Raw genomic sequence first — 15,752 nt, forward strand, 5'->3', positions numbered from 1 at the left:
CAGAAGATTATCATCAAAATTCAGTTCAAAATTATCAAAGATCAAAGGATTATTATACTTACAGTTTTTTCAGGCTTTTTCTCAAACAATTCTTCAAATGGCTGCAAATTCAGGTACTTTACCTCCAATCTCATCTGTTACTAGCTTTATCACTGAAAAGTTAGATGATTCTAACTATCTCATGTGGAAAGATCAAATTGAAACCCTTCTAAGTACTTATGAGTTACTAGGGTTTGTAAATGGTACTATTGATGAACCTCCACCTCTTAAATACATTCATGGTGTTGAGCAAGTAAATCCAGACTATCAACAATGGAGGAGTAAAGAGAATTTTGTCAAGTCTTACCTAAAAAGTACTCTTTCTAAGTCTGTGTATTATGATACATATGGACTTCAAACAGCAAAAGAAATTTGAGACTATTTGTTTCTTACAAACAATGAAGGTCTTGAATCTCAAAAAGATCAATTGAGAAGAAAATTACAAACTATAAAAAAGGGCAATTCAACCATATCTACCTATCTAAGAGAATTAAAGCATATTTCAGATTCTTTAATTTCTGTCAATGATAGAGTAAATGAATCTGAGTTGGTTAGAATAGCTATTCAAGGTCTAAGTGTTGATTATGATCAATTCACAATTGCTATAAGGGCAAATAATGAGCATCTGTCTTTTGCTCAACTCAAATCAAGGCTTATTCAACATGAACAGTGGTTATTATCAAGAGAAGTGGATCAAGAGGCCTATTATGTAAAGAGACATAATCAACAACAACATTTTAGACAAGGTTTTAAGGCTTCTCCTACCTATTATAAGAATCAGGCCTCTGCAAAGAAAGATGACACTGTTTCATCTCCTATAGTGTCAAACCAACAATATAAAGGTAAAAGAGCTGATGACTTTGATTTCTCTAAAGTTCCATGTGGGATTTGCAAAAGGTGGGGTCAGTCAGCTGGAGTATGCTACTTTAGATATCAACCAAACAAAACCCATATGGGTTATCATTCTGAGTCTCAAGATAAGCAAGATTTATCACATATGAACAATAATGGTGTACATGAAACAGATTCCTATCTATATGAAGATGAAGCTCTATTGGAATGTAACAATGCTGAAATTTATGAAATCTCACCTCAACATCAAGGATATCATAGTGCAAATGATGAAGATGTATTCCAAGAGTGCCATACAGCTATAGTTACTGATATAACAGAAGATTTTTTCTATGATTGTGAATCAAATAACATCACATCAGAAGAATGTTATGTCGTTACTGACAATACATCTGTTCAGGATACAGCTTGGTTAGCTGACACAGGGGCCAGCAGTCACATGACCCATAGTGCATCTACTCTTAAATCAATTCAAGCCTATAAAGGCACAGAAGCAGTCATGGTAGGTAGTGGCAAGTTTCTACCTATCACTGAAACTGGGTCTTCTACTCTTTCCACTGCCACTCATTCTTTTGAGCTGAATAAGGTATTATGTGTTCCTAACCTAAAAAGAAATCTTTTGTCTATCTCTAAATTCACTAAAGAAAACTCATGCTCTGTTGAGTTTCTACCATGGGGATATAGTATAAAAGATTTATGGTCCAAGAAAACTTTGGCAGAAGGACCCATGAAACAAAATTTATATCCTATAGAGGTCCATAATACTATATTAAAAGAAAGAGTGTACTCTGCTCATCTAGCTCTTACTGCAGAACATTATGATATTTGGCATGCTAGGTTGGGTCACTCAAATAGTGGTATTATCAAACAACTACATAGTGAAAAGAAGATTTCTTTATCTCCTACAACTAATAAGGTACTTTGTCATTCCTGTGTCATGGGGAAAAGTAAATGTCTATTTGAGTAAACAAGTACTAGTACACCAGCAACTACACTTGTCTCAGTCCAGAATCAGCAGGTAGGACAAGTCACTACTAGAGGAAGAAATGGCATAATCAAGAGTAAACAACTTCCCTCTGATTTTGTGGCCCATTACACATCACCTCACACATTAAATGTAGCATATTTGTCCATTTTGTAATTACCCACTGAACCTACATCATACAAAGAGGCAGCAAAACATGTAGAATGGACTAAAGCTATGCAGGAAGAGTATAATGCACTTTTAGACAATGAAACTTGGTCTCTAGTGCCTTATCAGAATACTATGAATGTTCTTGGTTGCAAGTGGGTTTTCAAACTTAAGCAGAAAAGTGATGGTAGTATAGAAAGATACAAGGCCAGACTTGTGGCAAAAGGCTTTCATCAACAGGAGGGAATTGATTATGCAGAGACTTTTAGTCCTGTTGTCAAGTCTAATACAATTAGAATTGTTCTCACAATAGTTGTCTCAAGATCATGGCATATCAAGCAATTGGATGTCTCAAATGCTTTCTTGCATGGGACACTAGATGAGCCTGTTTTCATGGTACAACCATCTGGGTTTATTCAAAAAGGAAAAGAATCATATGTCTGTCATCTTCACAAAGCTCTGTATGGGTTGAAGCAAGCACCCAGAGCCTGGTTCACTAAATTTGCCTCATTTCTATATTCATATGGATTTAATAAGAGCAAGACAGATCACTCAATGTTTGTGTTTCAGTCCAACACAAGTCAAATGATCTTATTACTATATGTGGATGATATAATACTCACAGGGAGTTCTGTCACTCAAATCAATGGTTTAATACATGATTTGAGTATTGCCTTCAAAATGAAGGACTTGGGACAATTGTCCTATTTCTTGGGTATAGAAGTAACTCATCATCAAAATCAGAGATATATGATGCTTACACAGAACAAATATGCTCTTCAATTGCTACAAAAAGCTGAGTTATTAGATTCCAAACCTTCAAAGCTTCCAGTTTCAGTAGGACAGAGGGTTTCTCTTACAGATGGAGATGAGCTTTCAAGTCCCACAGAATATAGGAGTCTGGTTGGGGCTTTGCAATATCTCACCCTCACTCGACCAGATCTCTCCTTTGCTGTCAATTATGCAGCTCAGTACATGCACAAACCAACAACAACCCACTTAGTCTTGGTTAAGAAGATATTAAGATATGTTAAGGGTTCAATGGGTTCTGGTCTAAAGATCTCTCATTGAGATTTCACTTCTCTAATAGCATACTCAGACTCAGACTGGGCTGGTTGTCCTGATTCACGAAAATCAACAGGTGGTTACTGTGTTTTTCTTGGGTCAACTCTTGTTTCATGGTGCTCAAAGAAACAAGCTACTGTCGCAAAATCATCTACGGAGGCCGAATACAAAGCATTATCAAACACGGCTACAGAAGTAATTTGGATTTCGTACCTCATGGAAGAACTTGGATGTTCTTTGAAGAAACCCATGGTGCTTTACTGTGATAATATCTCTGCTAAGTATTTGGCGTCGAATCCGGTCTTTCATGCGAGAACGAAGCACATCGAGGTCGACTTCCACTATGTTCGAGATCTGGTTGCGAACGGGACTGTGGTGATTCATCATCTATCTACTACTGAACAAGTAGCAGATATCTTCACCAAGGGTCTATCATTTGATCTCTTCGACTATTTTCGCAACAAACTTATGATTCATCAAGCTTCTTCATCATCAGTTTGAGGGGGGCTGTGAAACTAGGGTTTTGCAGAGAAACTCGTTTGGAGAATTAGGGCAAAATAGAATTAGGGCAAAACTCAAACAATATATACTTGGTCAATCTTTGACTAAGTCCTTGGTCAGCTTATATGGTGAAGACACTTGACTGGTCTATCTTGACTGGTCTATCTTGACTCTGAAGACTATCTTGACTGGTCCATCTTGACTAGTTCTCTACAAAACAAAATAACAATAATAGTTAGTTACAACTAACTTGGTTTAGTTCATAACTAACCTTCCTAATTCTGTTTTTCCCTTTCTATTAGTATAAATAAGATTGTTGTAATAAGAACAATTGATTTGATAGAAAATAAAAATTGAGTTCTAAGAGTTTTTACAACTATCATTTAATGCAGGGTAACAGATGAAGATATCCAAGTACGTAGAAAGAAAGGAAGGGTGTCAACTAAGCTTACATGGATAGATCAACTACCAATTGAGGGAAAATTCAAAATAGATCAACTACGCTTACATGGATCGGCAAAAATACTTCAAAGGTATGGATTTTTGACATCAAATTACTAGCAACCACTACTTTGCTAATTTTACATTTTAACTATTGAATATCTTTGTAGGACTCTTGAGATTCATCACAAGCACCATTTTCACTCAACTGAAATGGAACATCAAATTGTCGGTTACAGGTAAAAACTCATCTCTCTTTCTCTCTGTGAGAGTCGGTGGTAAGACTCCAATTGGAAGTCGGTTTGGTGAGAATTGGATTTCCAAATTGGACTCAAAATTGGAAACTACTCAAAATTTGAAAACGGCTCAAAACTCAAGATTGGAGTCAGTTTTCAATGCTATATATAGGGGGTTTGAGTATACGGTACCATCTTGGGACGAACTTGCGGGTTGTGTGAGTCGTCTTCATCTATCCTTCAATAAAGTTTTCTTGTTCGCCCGAGGACGTAGGCTTTAAGCCAAACCTCGTTAATTTATGTTTACATATTTAGTTTTGGTTTAGCTTTTCGATTAATTTTCAAAATCGGATTAATTTCTAGGATAGGTTCGATAGCTTCCGCGAACTTTTAGTACTAACACTCTCTCCACTTTCGTACTTGCCTTCTCAAACTGAACTGGAACAACAAAGGAACTCTATCTTTCCAGATTTAATGCCATTACGGTCTTTTTGGAGTAGATAAATTAATAGATGGGCATCAAGTATTGACGACCAGCATGTATAATATGAGAGATTGGGTAGTTGTTTTTGTAGTTTTGACCACTCTCTTAATTACAGACCCCCGTCAATTTGTTTCTTTAGCTGTGATGTGAATCTTAGTTAATGCTTGATGCCATTACCCTTGCTTAACATTTCATGGAGGATTTCCATTGGAAAATTTATACAACGTATATTTTGTTAACTTCTCATAGATGTTGCACTAGATATTGGTTTTCCCAGACTGATTCTAGTTTCATATCCAAGAATGTTTAATGAGGGGTGATTTAATGAGCTTGAGCTCATTCCGCACGGTATGAGCTCTAGCTGTGTGGACGTTGATTTCTCTCATCCAAAAAAGTACAGCTGTCTTCCTCCTTGTGTTAAGGAGAAATTAAAAACAACAAAAATTGAGTCATTTAGTTACATTTATTTACAACATTGCCATTGCTTCACTCTACCAAAACCTTCGATTTTCCTAATGAGTTTTCTCTCTTTTTGTTTTTCTCTTTCTCTCTCTACCTTGAAAATAAAGTCTTGATTTATTTTGGTAGATTTTGTATACTTGATGGGGCTTATTCAATTGACAGATGTTTATGAGAGGATTTATAATTTGCCTTAATAAATCTCATAGCCTTCTAGCTAGATATTTGGTTTTGGGGTTTAATAATCAAATTTCTCTCATAATGGTTTAGTAATTCTACTACTGGTAGTAAGTAATTGTTTGTATGAAGAAATGTACCCTCTAATTAGAAAAAGAAATTGGGATTTATCTTTGATCTACTGGAATTTTGGGTTTTAGATTGAGTAGGATTAAGGAACCTAATTGAAGAAATATGTATTAATGATATCTTGGAGAAGTTGAGTAGTCAACCGAGAGACAGAGAAGAGAGAGGGTTTGATACATAAAATATGGAAGGGGAGATGAGGGTTAGTGAGAGGGATGAGTTGCAAGATTTGGTAAATATGAGAAGCAACTGTGAGGATCCTTTCTAAGATATAGAAATGGAAAACTGATGATTGTGGTTTGTGGAATTGGACAATTAAAAAGACGGCAGTGGAGAGAAGCAATGGTAATTTTGTAATTATATACAAGTAAAGGCCCAATTTCTGTTGGTTTTCATTCTCCCTTAACTTAAGGAGGAGGCCAGCTGTATCTTTTCGATGACCGTTGATCTCTCGAAATCCACGGCTACAAACTCGAGCTCATACATCAGGGTATGAGCTCGAGCTCATTAAATCACCCCTCATGTTTTAATTAAATGATGGGAATGAAATCATATGATTCATTTGTAAACTTGTCATTTTTAGTTTTCAGAATATTCAGATGCCTGATCTCAATATGACATGATAGGTCTATATCTATAGAAGGAAATCATAGAAAGATTATTATGTTTATGGATATGGATGATTAAAGTACGTCATTAAAACTGCACGATAAAGTAGATATAAGTCCATATCCATAGAGTAATTGGAAATACATGGTACTGTTAATTTGTTATTGAAATTGGCTAAGATACCTCTTAAACAATAAATTTGGTTATTTTACCGGCATTGTCTTTGTAAAATAACCAAATTGGCTAAGTCCATAGCCATAGCCATAGAGTATTGAAATTGTCCAAGAATGTATTGGACAAGAATGTAAACGTCATGACATGATTGTCTTTGTGCAGGAATGTGCCTCTACAAGCATTGTTAATTTTGTGCTTGATTATGTGATGCTTTTGTATGATGATAATAACATGTTTTTATTTTGTGGCAGATGATAGCCATTGCATTTGACGATTCTAGAAGGGAGGTTAAATGTTGTTGAATTTTGAATTCTATAACAGACTTCAGACTTCTGAAATACTTCTATGACCCATAGGAAGACAGTGAAATGTTTTTGAATTTTGATTAGAATTGTTTCTGCCAGGATGATTTATGAAATACTTCACATGTCAGACTTCAGAGATCTTGTTAACAGGGTCTATGAGAAGTAATTCATTTTTGTGAGCATATATTTCATGTTGTTTAGTGTTAGAGATCAACTTATGATTTTGTTTAAAATGGACTAATATTTGGAGTATTGTGTTAAAATAGATCTATGAATCATATTATAGCATTTTGACAGATTTGTAAATGTTTTGGATAGGTGGATTGATTCCAAATCAGAGGGTCAATTTATTGTTTGGAGATACGCAAGTATTTTTCTTAAAAAGCAAAACCTATCACCGATGGTTTTTAGCGTCGCCTATTCTGCAGTGGCGACGGTTTTCCTGTACAAAGACCGCCACTAATAATCACTGTTACTGGTGGAGTAACAAAACCGTTGCCCCCATAGGCCACTAATTGTATTTCCGACGGCGGTTTCCACCACGGATTTTGATCAATATGTTTGGTGGCGGGTTTATAGCATTACGGACGGTTCTAAACCGTCGGTAAAAGTCTTTATTTTTCGTAGTGTTAAGAAAACCCCAGACATATGTCGTATCAGTTAGGGGTGGGAATCGGTCTGAACGTGCGGGAAACAAACACTAACTCAACTAGGGCTGGGAAAACGGTCTGAAACCCCGCGGTCCGGCCCGTTCGGCCCGAACCGTGAGAGACCGATGACCGAAGCCAACCCGAGCCGGGCTAACCCGGCCCGATAGCTCGGGCTAATAGGGCCGGGACTCGGACAGGCTCTCAATTCCGAGTCCCGGCCCGTAAAGCCCGTCCGCTACTCGCCCGATAGAGCCCATCCGCTTCCCGAGCCCGAGAACCCGCGATCTGCGTGAAATTCTTTAGATCCAACGGCTGAGATAGGGCGTCTCTTCTCAGCCGTTGGATCTAAACACCTTACCCCTCCATCTCTATAAATAAGCTCCTCCAAACAGAAACCCTAGAAATCATTTTTGTTTGAGAAATGAAACCCTAATCTCTCTGCCTCTCTCCGCCTCTCTTTCTATCTCTGCGTCTCTCTCTCTAATAAGTAATAACCAGTAACCTTCAACACTCAATTAAACTAAACACTCATCTCATCAATAATCTATTATCCTAGTGTCTCTCTTTCGTTTTAGATCTTTAAGCACCTACGTGCTTGCACGAGGACAATGGTTAGTTAGTTTTTTTTTTATATGAGATAGAGATGGTTGTAAATTCTTTAATGATGATGATGATGTGTTTTTTTATTTTGTTATAGTAGTGTTGTAATCTTTTGCTCACTGTAATCTTGTGTTTATTTTTATGATTTGTTATGAAGATTTAGGAACTAAATCAGTCGGGTAGGTGATAATCTAGGGTTTAATCTATTTTTGAAGATTTGTTATTATTAATTTGTTGTTAGATTTGTTATTATGAAGATTCAGGGATTAATAAATCAGATTTGTTTTTTTTTTTTGTTAAGATGTAAATCAGATTTGTTTTCAATTTATCTTCTTAGGGCTTGATCAACAGTAAGTTTATTCATACACCATTTTGGAAGTATAACTTTAGGGTTTTCTGTTTTCTATCATCTCTGTTGTTTCTTTTTCGAAGTTCTTTATCCTGTATCATTAGGGATAACCTTGATTTGTGATCATCTTGATTATTGAATACATTTATGGCTTTTGTTTTTTCAGGGGATGATGAATTTTTCACTATACAGATCTCATGGAGAAGAAGATAAGGAACTAATGAGAATAAACCATTGATTGATCTAATATTAGATATGCCTTATGTAATTTATTCTTTCACTTGTACTTTTTTTTTTCTTAAAATTCTTTGAAATACTTGATGCAATATTGTTTTTGTGTATATTTTTGTAATTTTTGTTTATAAATGAAATTTCTATTTTTCTTTCCTGGTAGAGTATATAATAGATGATGATGAAAATTTGTTTTTTTTATATCTTTTTAAATCACAAAAACCCGAGCCCGTCCGGCCCGAGCCCGTTGGAACCCGCTCGGGCAGCCGGGCTCGGACGGGCTACGGGCTCTTATAGTTAGTGTTTGGTCCGGCCCGATCCGCCTGAGCCCGACTCATATTTGCCCGAACTCGCCCGATTCCCACCCCTAAACTCAACCGGGCCGGGTGGAACGGGCACAAGTGCTAAGTGTCCACTCGGACATCCGGACAAAACGGACGGTCATTTCAGATTTTTTCCAACAAAGTTCCCGTTTGTGACCGTTTTAATAGTCGGGCAAACGGGTATCAGTCAGTCGGGCACTGGTCACTAATGAGCAAATAAAGAAATTTGTATTCGAAATAAAAACTGATTAGTAGCTAAATACAACTTTCTAAACTCCCACTTTACAATTCCAAAAAGTAAATAAAGACAAAATTAAAAGATAATCATTGAGATCTATCATGGATTATGATCGGTTTTATTCTTCTTGTTCTCATGGATTACGATAGGTGTATTGTGGATTCTTGGGTTATTGACGAGATATTGAGATTTTAGAGGAGAGAGAGAGACTAAAGAAGTAGAGAGGCGAAGACAAGATTAAGAAAAGTGGTTCGTAGGGTTATATATTTTTACTCTTGAAATCTAATGATTGTAGTTAACCCTACAAATCTAAAGGCTTTAAATCAGTCATATAGGCGGGTGGGTATAACGGGTAGGATGAAAGGACGTGCATAGACGGGTTCGGTCGGGCGGACTATATAATCGGACGGACTTGGTGGGATCACCGGATAAGGATTTATGTCTGCGTCCGTCAGCTTAAGCTTTTTTGGTCGGGCGGGTACATACCGATTCGGGGAACGAACGGTCACGGACCCTTCGGACTCTGACGGTCGTGGGTGTTAGGTTATGACCTCTTCTAGTGTTCTTAAGCAGAATCTCAGACATCTAATGTCTAACACTAGTATTCATAGGATCTCATGCATAGTTGTATAAATACCTTTATCGCTAGTTTTCCCTCGAACCTTTTCAATTGCTATTGGGAAGATCGGGAGCTCCAATTGTAGCTCCTCTACTTGGGACATCGAGCAATCACCTTGATCTCCCACCTTGTTGCTAGCTAGCACACCAATGGTGGTTAGATGAAGAACATCTTCTTCTTTGACTAGATAGATAGTTATAGGAATTAGCTCACTTCTACTCTCTACTTGATGTGGTAGAGTAAGAAAGCTTAATGAGAAATTACACACCTTATTCAAGTCCCTAAGAGGCTTTATATAGAGTTCTAAGTTAGAGTCCGACCCTAAATAGATTCCTAAAAAGCCCTTTTGAATAAAATTAAGGAAATAGTAAAAAATTAGAAACTAGTTTCTATTTTCCCTAATTCCCTTGTTGTAGTCGCCCCACATAAGGATTTCCGACCTGATCTGGCCAGCCACTTTATGGTTTCCCATATCACATGGTCAGACACTCTTTTGGGCGCAAATCATTCCTTTGGTGTCCTGACCCAAAATTCCTTCTTTCAGGCCTTTTGTATTATCTTTGCCTAAACTTCTTTTAGGCCTTTAGACATATCTTTATTGGTACTATCCATGTATATATGTCCAATCCCTCTAGTCATATCTTTCGGTCACTATCCATGTATAAATGCCCCTAACCTAGAAGATCTAATCTCCTTTGGTTGTTCTTGTTTCGCCTAGATCGCCATCTTTGAACCTCCATTGATTTCTCCCACTCGAATTAGGACTCCTTCCTTAAGCATCTTCAATGGACTCATATACCCTTAACTCTAATTACAAGACTCAAATGATTTGCAGATCGTATAAACTTGAAATTAAAATTATTACAAATTGCACCCATCCGTGCTTAAAACAAGAATAAAATAAGATAAATTCTATGGCCATACTAGTTCTCGCATCCACATCACATACAATCATATAATATTCTAGGCTAGCAATTATATATGCATGATAAAACTCCAACTCGAATCAAGGTCCATAAAATAGCTCGAAAAGGTTCGGGACATGTCTTGACAAAAGTCTAAGACAAGGCCCGGTCTATGCCTAGCAAGACCCTAGGCATGGGCCGGACATGCCACGACCCTAAGGTCGTCATGTCCTGGCCCGAGCCTATCTCGACCAGGTCGCATCTTGGGCATATGCCAGTATGCTGGTCTTTGCTCCAAACGCGTCCTAGACGCGTCTGGTGCAAGACCGGACCTTTATTGGGCGTGTTGGGTAAGACCGAGATGCTCCTAGGACACCCAGACGCGTTTGGTCGAGTCCGAGTCTCACCAGCTATCTCGGTCTCTAAGACCGAGCTGTTGTTGTCTCGGATGCCCTGGACGCATCTAAGCGTCTAGGAAGCTTCTGGGTATCTCGGGTTGGACGCGTCCTCAGCTTGCCCGAGACGCGTCTCCATCTAACCGAGACGCGTCTCTGGCTGACCTGAGACGTGCTCTAACTGGGCCGGGACGTATCCTCTTGCATCCGGGCCAGTTTTAGAAGTTTCTAAAACTTCTTAGCTTCCTCATTTTTTTTTCTTTTGCAACTTCTAATTGCTCATTTACAACTTTTACAATTCCTTCTAAAACTTACCAAATTTTATTTTTCAAAACTTCTAAAACTTGAAAAACAACTCTTAATCAAAAATAGTTTGGATCAAGATTTGTGTTTTTGAAACTTTTCAAAGAACAATTTTGAAACAAACTTGAATAATCTTTGAATCCCATTCAAAATTGATCAAATTTTCATGCCCAAAACACTTTTAGACATAACTATCTTCTAGTCTTCTTAAGCATAGATTGGTCCGAAACTTAGTCAAAATTAGCTATGTGCAATAGGCTCTGAAGCCACTGTTGGGTTATGACCTCTTCTAGTGTTCTTAAGCAGAATTTCAGACATCTAATTTCTAACACTAGTATTCTCAAGATCTCGTGCATACGCTAATAATGATGAACTAAGAAAACTAGTTGTATAAATACCTTTATCGCTAGTTTTCCCTCGAACCTTTCCAATCGCTATTGAGAAGACCAAGAGCTCCAATTGTAGATTCTCTACTTGGGACACCGAACAATCACCTTGATCTCCCACCTTGTTGCTAGCTAGAATACCAATGGTAGTTAGATAAAGAACACCTTCTTCTTTGACTAGATAGATGGTTATGGGAATTAGCTCACTTTCTCCTCTCTACTTGATGTGGTAGAGTAAGAAAGCTAAATGAGAAATTCCACACCTTATTCAAGTCCCTAAGAGACTTTATATAGAGTTCTAAGTTAGAGTCTAACCCTAATTAGATTCCTAAAAATCCCCTTTGAATAAGATTAAGGAAATAATGAAAATTAGAAACTAGATTCTATTTTCCCTAATTCCCTTGTTGTAGCCGCCCCACATAAGGATTTCTGACCTGATCTGGCCAGCCACTTTATGGCTGCCCATATCACATGGTCGACCACTCTTTTGGGCCCAAATCATCTTTTTGGTGTCCCGGCCCAAAATCCCTTCTTTCGGGCCTTTTGTACTATCTTTGCCTAAACTTGTTTTAGGCCTTTGGACATATCTTTATGGGTATCATCCATGTATATATGTCCAATCCCTCTAATCATATCTTCCAATCAAGTTGACGCTCTTTGTGTAACCCGTTGTAGGATCCGGACGAAGTTAGCCGCGAACCGCTTTGCGATTCGAAGATCGTAGTTGGTTTCTAGCTAAACATTACGATCCCTAAATCATCCGGACTTAATCTTCTCATCAATTGTCCTATCTGACAAATTGCTTGCATTGCATCCTTGGTACATCTCCTTCAATAGGTGGGTTTTGGGTTTCCGGGCCAAAATCCCACTCCTTGTAATGGTATAAGAAGAGGTTAACGATGTCAAGCCTAATGATGCAGGTCAAAAAGAAGAAACAAAAAATGATTCTATAATGGAAAAACCTAACATGTCGGCTATGATAAGTAAGAGAAACCCCCTTTCATCGATAATATTGAAGGAGAACTTGATATAAAGGGAAATATTGTTTCTATGACGGAGGTAGAAGAAGGAAGTAATTCTTCTTCATCAAACATAAACTCTAATTGTGATTTTAAGAAATCATGCCCGGACCAATATTTGATTCATATACTATTAGGGGAGAAGAAATTCTTGATTCAAATGACAAAATTCTTCCACATCAATTTGACGTCATTAGTTTTATCTCCTAAAAATCAACATACCCAAAAACCACAGTCCAAACTGTCTAACCAAGAAAGACACTCTCGTTATACCCGAACCCTTAATTCCCAAGAAATCAAGAGGCAATTGAACAATGCAGGTTGAATAAACTATAGTGGCACGCTCAATTCCAAGAAATGGCTAAGGCTGATCTTGCGAATACTCATGAACCAATTAAAGTTTATATATTTTAATTTTTTAAGAGTTTCCAAATTTAGGTATTTTATTTATTTAGGAGTTTTGCGAGACTAAAATTTGTAACAATCAAGGTAACTACAGTTTAGTAATTATGTTTTTCCTAGTCGTGTTTATCTAAAAGTTTTTAAAACTCTATAAAAGGAGTCCAGCTTGTCCTTGTTATTTACATCTTCGAATATTAAATAAAACTATCTCGATTACAACTTATTTTCTAGTTGGTTTAACTTAAATTAGTTTAGTTTATCGTAATTCTAACGGTAGATTCCATTACTCGCTTCCGCAACAATCTACATTACAATCAGTGCCCAAGAACTGCACTCTGATAATACAAAAAATGATCATCAACTGAATAAGGTCGATGATTCAAGAAAAGACTAAAAGTTCGTGGGTCAACCCGCGTCAGGTCAGCGAGAGAGGCCGAATCCTAAAGAGGTCCACCACTCAAGTCCGGAACTGGAGGGTCCACACAATTATCCTAGGCGCCTAAGCCTTGCCCTAACTCAAATATAACCAGGCATGCCTTGGAATTCACGAGAAAGCTAGGGAAGCCCACGTAAGCAAGGCCGATGCCTTACGCCCAAAATATGGGAAGGCAGAAGCGTGCTAAACACTTACCGACTCTAGCCCGAATCTAATCAAAGATCCTAGTCGGTGAGGATCTTGAGTCAAAAGCCTAACTTGGGTAAAGTTTTAGAAAGAAGAACCATCCCCCAGACTCAGAAAGATATCTATCGAGGATCCTAAAACAGAGGAACTCCTGAATATCTAAGATACGAGATAAAGTAAAAAAGAAACCCTAACATCTTCTAACTACGAAATAGTAGTTCATATACAATACGGTGGATCTCAACCGCCTCATCATCACTGTTTATTGGCAGTCGGTCTAAAGAAGCCTATAAAAGGTAATCAAATCACCTCGAAGAAGGTACGCTGACGAAAGGTTCAATCAAAACTCAATCTTTTATCTGTAAGGGAAATTTGACTCTCTTGAGCCTTGGAGAGGTTTCTGAGCTCCTTGCAGATTTTCTCCAAGTTTCCAGAAACAAGAATCGTAGCAAGATTGATCAAGGCGTGAATCAACCGAGCAGAATCATTCAACTAGACGTGATTCATTATGAAGTCACTTTATTCTGACTGATAGCAACACTGCTGATGTCAAAATTTGTCAACCTTGGAATCAGTTAGAAAAATGAGACTCCATAGGAGATCTTGTCTGATTGACTGATTCTGCTTCTTTGATTCTAGTCATACAAGTATTATTATAAGTTAGTAAAATATAAGATTCTAGTCAAGAAAAAGATAGAGGCCTAATGAATTTTTTTTTAATAGCTGAAAATAATTAAAGTTTGTGAGTATATTACTATAGCTGGTAAGGAATTTTTTTTAAATTACTTTATTTTTACAAGGTTAACAGTTGTTGATAAGTGCATCTACTCCACAATGTGGAGGTTCTAAGTTCGGTCTCATGGAAGTGCAAAATCCATGAATAATTGAACTTGAGTATAAATAAAATAGTTTCTGTGAGCTTTAGGCCATTAATTTCGTCGCACTTTAAGCCAGTAGTAATTCGACAGTTATCGTGCTTATCACATCGTATCAAAGTATCAGTTCCTTTGTAACGACCATTGCAGTCAATATTAAAAAGGAAAATGATATCAATAACACTAGAGTGGGGCCACTTCAAGTTTTAAAAAAGTTCATGGTATATTTTTACTTAATATTTGAATTATGTTGATTACAGACGCCGGATTGATCATGTTCATATATTGTGTACTTTCACGATTGATTTTACATCTTGTTGAATTTTAAAAGTTCTAAATTGTATGAAGGACATGAAAAGAGGTAAACTAATAAAGTAATAATGGAAAGTGAAGTGTTTTAAAATGACATAATATGACATTAGGATATGCTTTCGATGAATAATCAAGTGAAAATCAAAGTTAGATCTTCATATGTGAATAATTGTGCGGCCTAGGTCTCACCTTCAATAATTTCTTACATTAATACATTTTGCTAGATGAATTAGTTGTAGCTTAAATAAAATAGGCTAAATAAAACTGAATAATTTGGTAAAATACCTACATGTATACATCTCCACAACAAAGATCTAGGTTTTTTTTTTTTTGATGAAGTAACAAAGATCTAGGTTAAACATAACTAAACATTTATGTGAGCTTTAGGCCTATACACACGTTTCTTTTTTTCTTAAGAGGTCTATACCCACATGTAACAGTACAATAGTGAAGGTCAATTTGATAGGCAGTAGTAGTACTAGTACCCAAACTTCTTAACCTAACATTCATAAAAGGCAAAGTAGTGGAGAGAAGAGTAGTAGCAACCATGTTATACAGTCCCAAAAAATGGGTGAGAATAGTCCCACATGGAAGAATGGGTAACTAGCAACCAAGAATATAAAGTACAGTTCCTCTCCACTCATTGCCAATTGGTTTTGAGTTGGAAAGCCACAAACTTAACATGGTATCAGAGCTAGGCCCACACGTGATAGGCTTAAAAGTCACAAGTGTTCCACGTCACCCGTAAAAAAAAACACACGTGTTAGGCTCAAAGAACCCTACACGTGAGGGGGCGTGTGAGAATAGTCCTACATGGGAGAATGGGTAACTAACAACCAAGAATATAAAGTACAGATCCTCTCCACTCATTGCCAATTGATTTTGAGTTGAATGGCCACAAACTTAACAGGCTACTGATCAGT

The 15,752-nt window shown here is 37.2% G+C and overlaps 1 long non-coding RNA gene and 1 other non-coding gene across 2 annotated transcripts; both read left to right on the top strand.

Annotated features, from left to right (window-relative positions):
* Positions 1-4,003: 4,003 nt before the first annotated feature.
* LOC147547834 (uncharacterized) lies at positions 4,004-6,623 on the top strand. The gene is made up of 3 exons (XR_015238666.1): positions 4,004-4,122; positions 4,201-4,269; positions 6,547-6,623. It is a non-coding gene; the product is annotated as an uncharacterized LOC147547834 (long non-coding RNA).
* A 66-nt stretch (positions 6,624-6,689) lies between these two features.
* On the top strand, positions 6,690-6,786 carry LOC147547835 (small nucleolar RNA R64/Z200 family). The gene has a single exon (XR_015239069.1). It is a non-coding gene; the product is annotated as a small nucleolar RNA R64/Z200 family (small nucleolar RNA).
* The last annotated feature ends 8,966 nt before the right edge of the window (positions 6,787-15,752 follow it).

Source organism: Eschscholzia californica, unplaced genomic scaffold (genome assembly GCF_041429995.1).
Source record: "Eschscholzia californica isolate CP2 unplaced genomic scaffold, dmEscCali1.0.p SCAF_3, whole genome shotgun sequence".
Taxonomy (NCBI): Eukaryota; Viridiplantae; Streptophyta; class Magnoliopsida; order Ranunculales; family Papaveraceae; genus Eschscholzia; species Eschscholzia californica.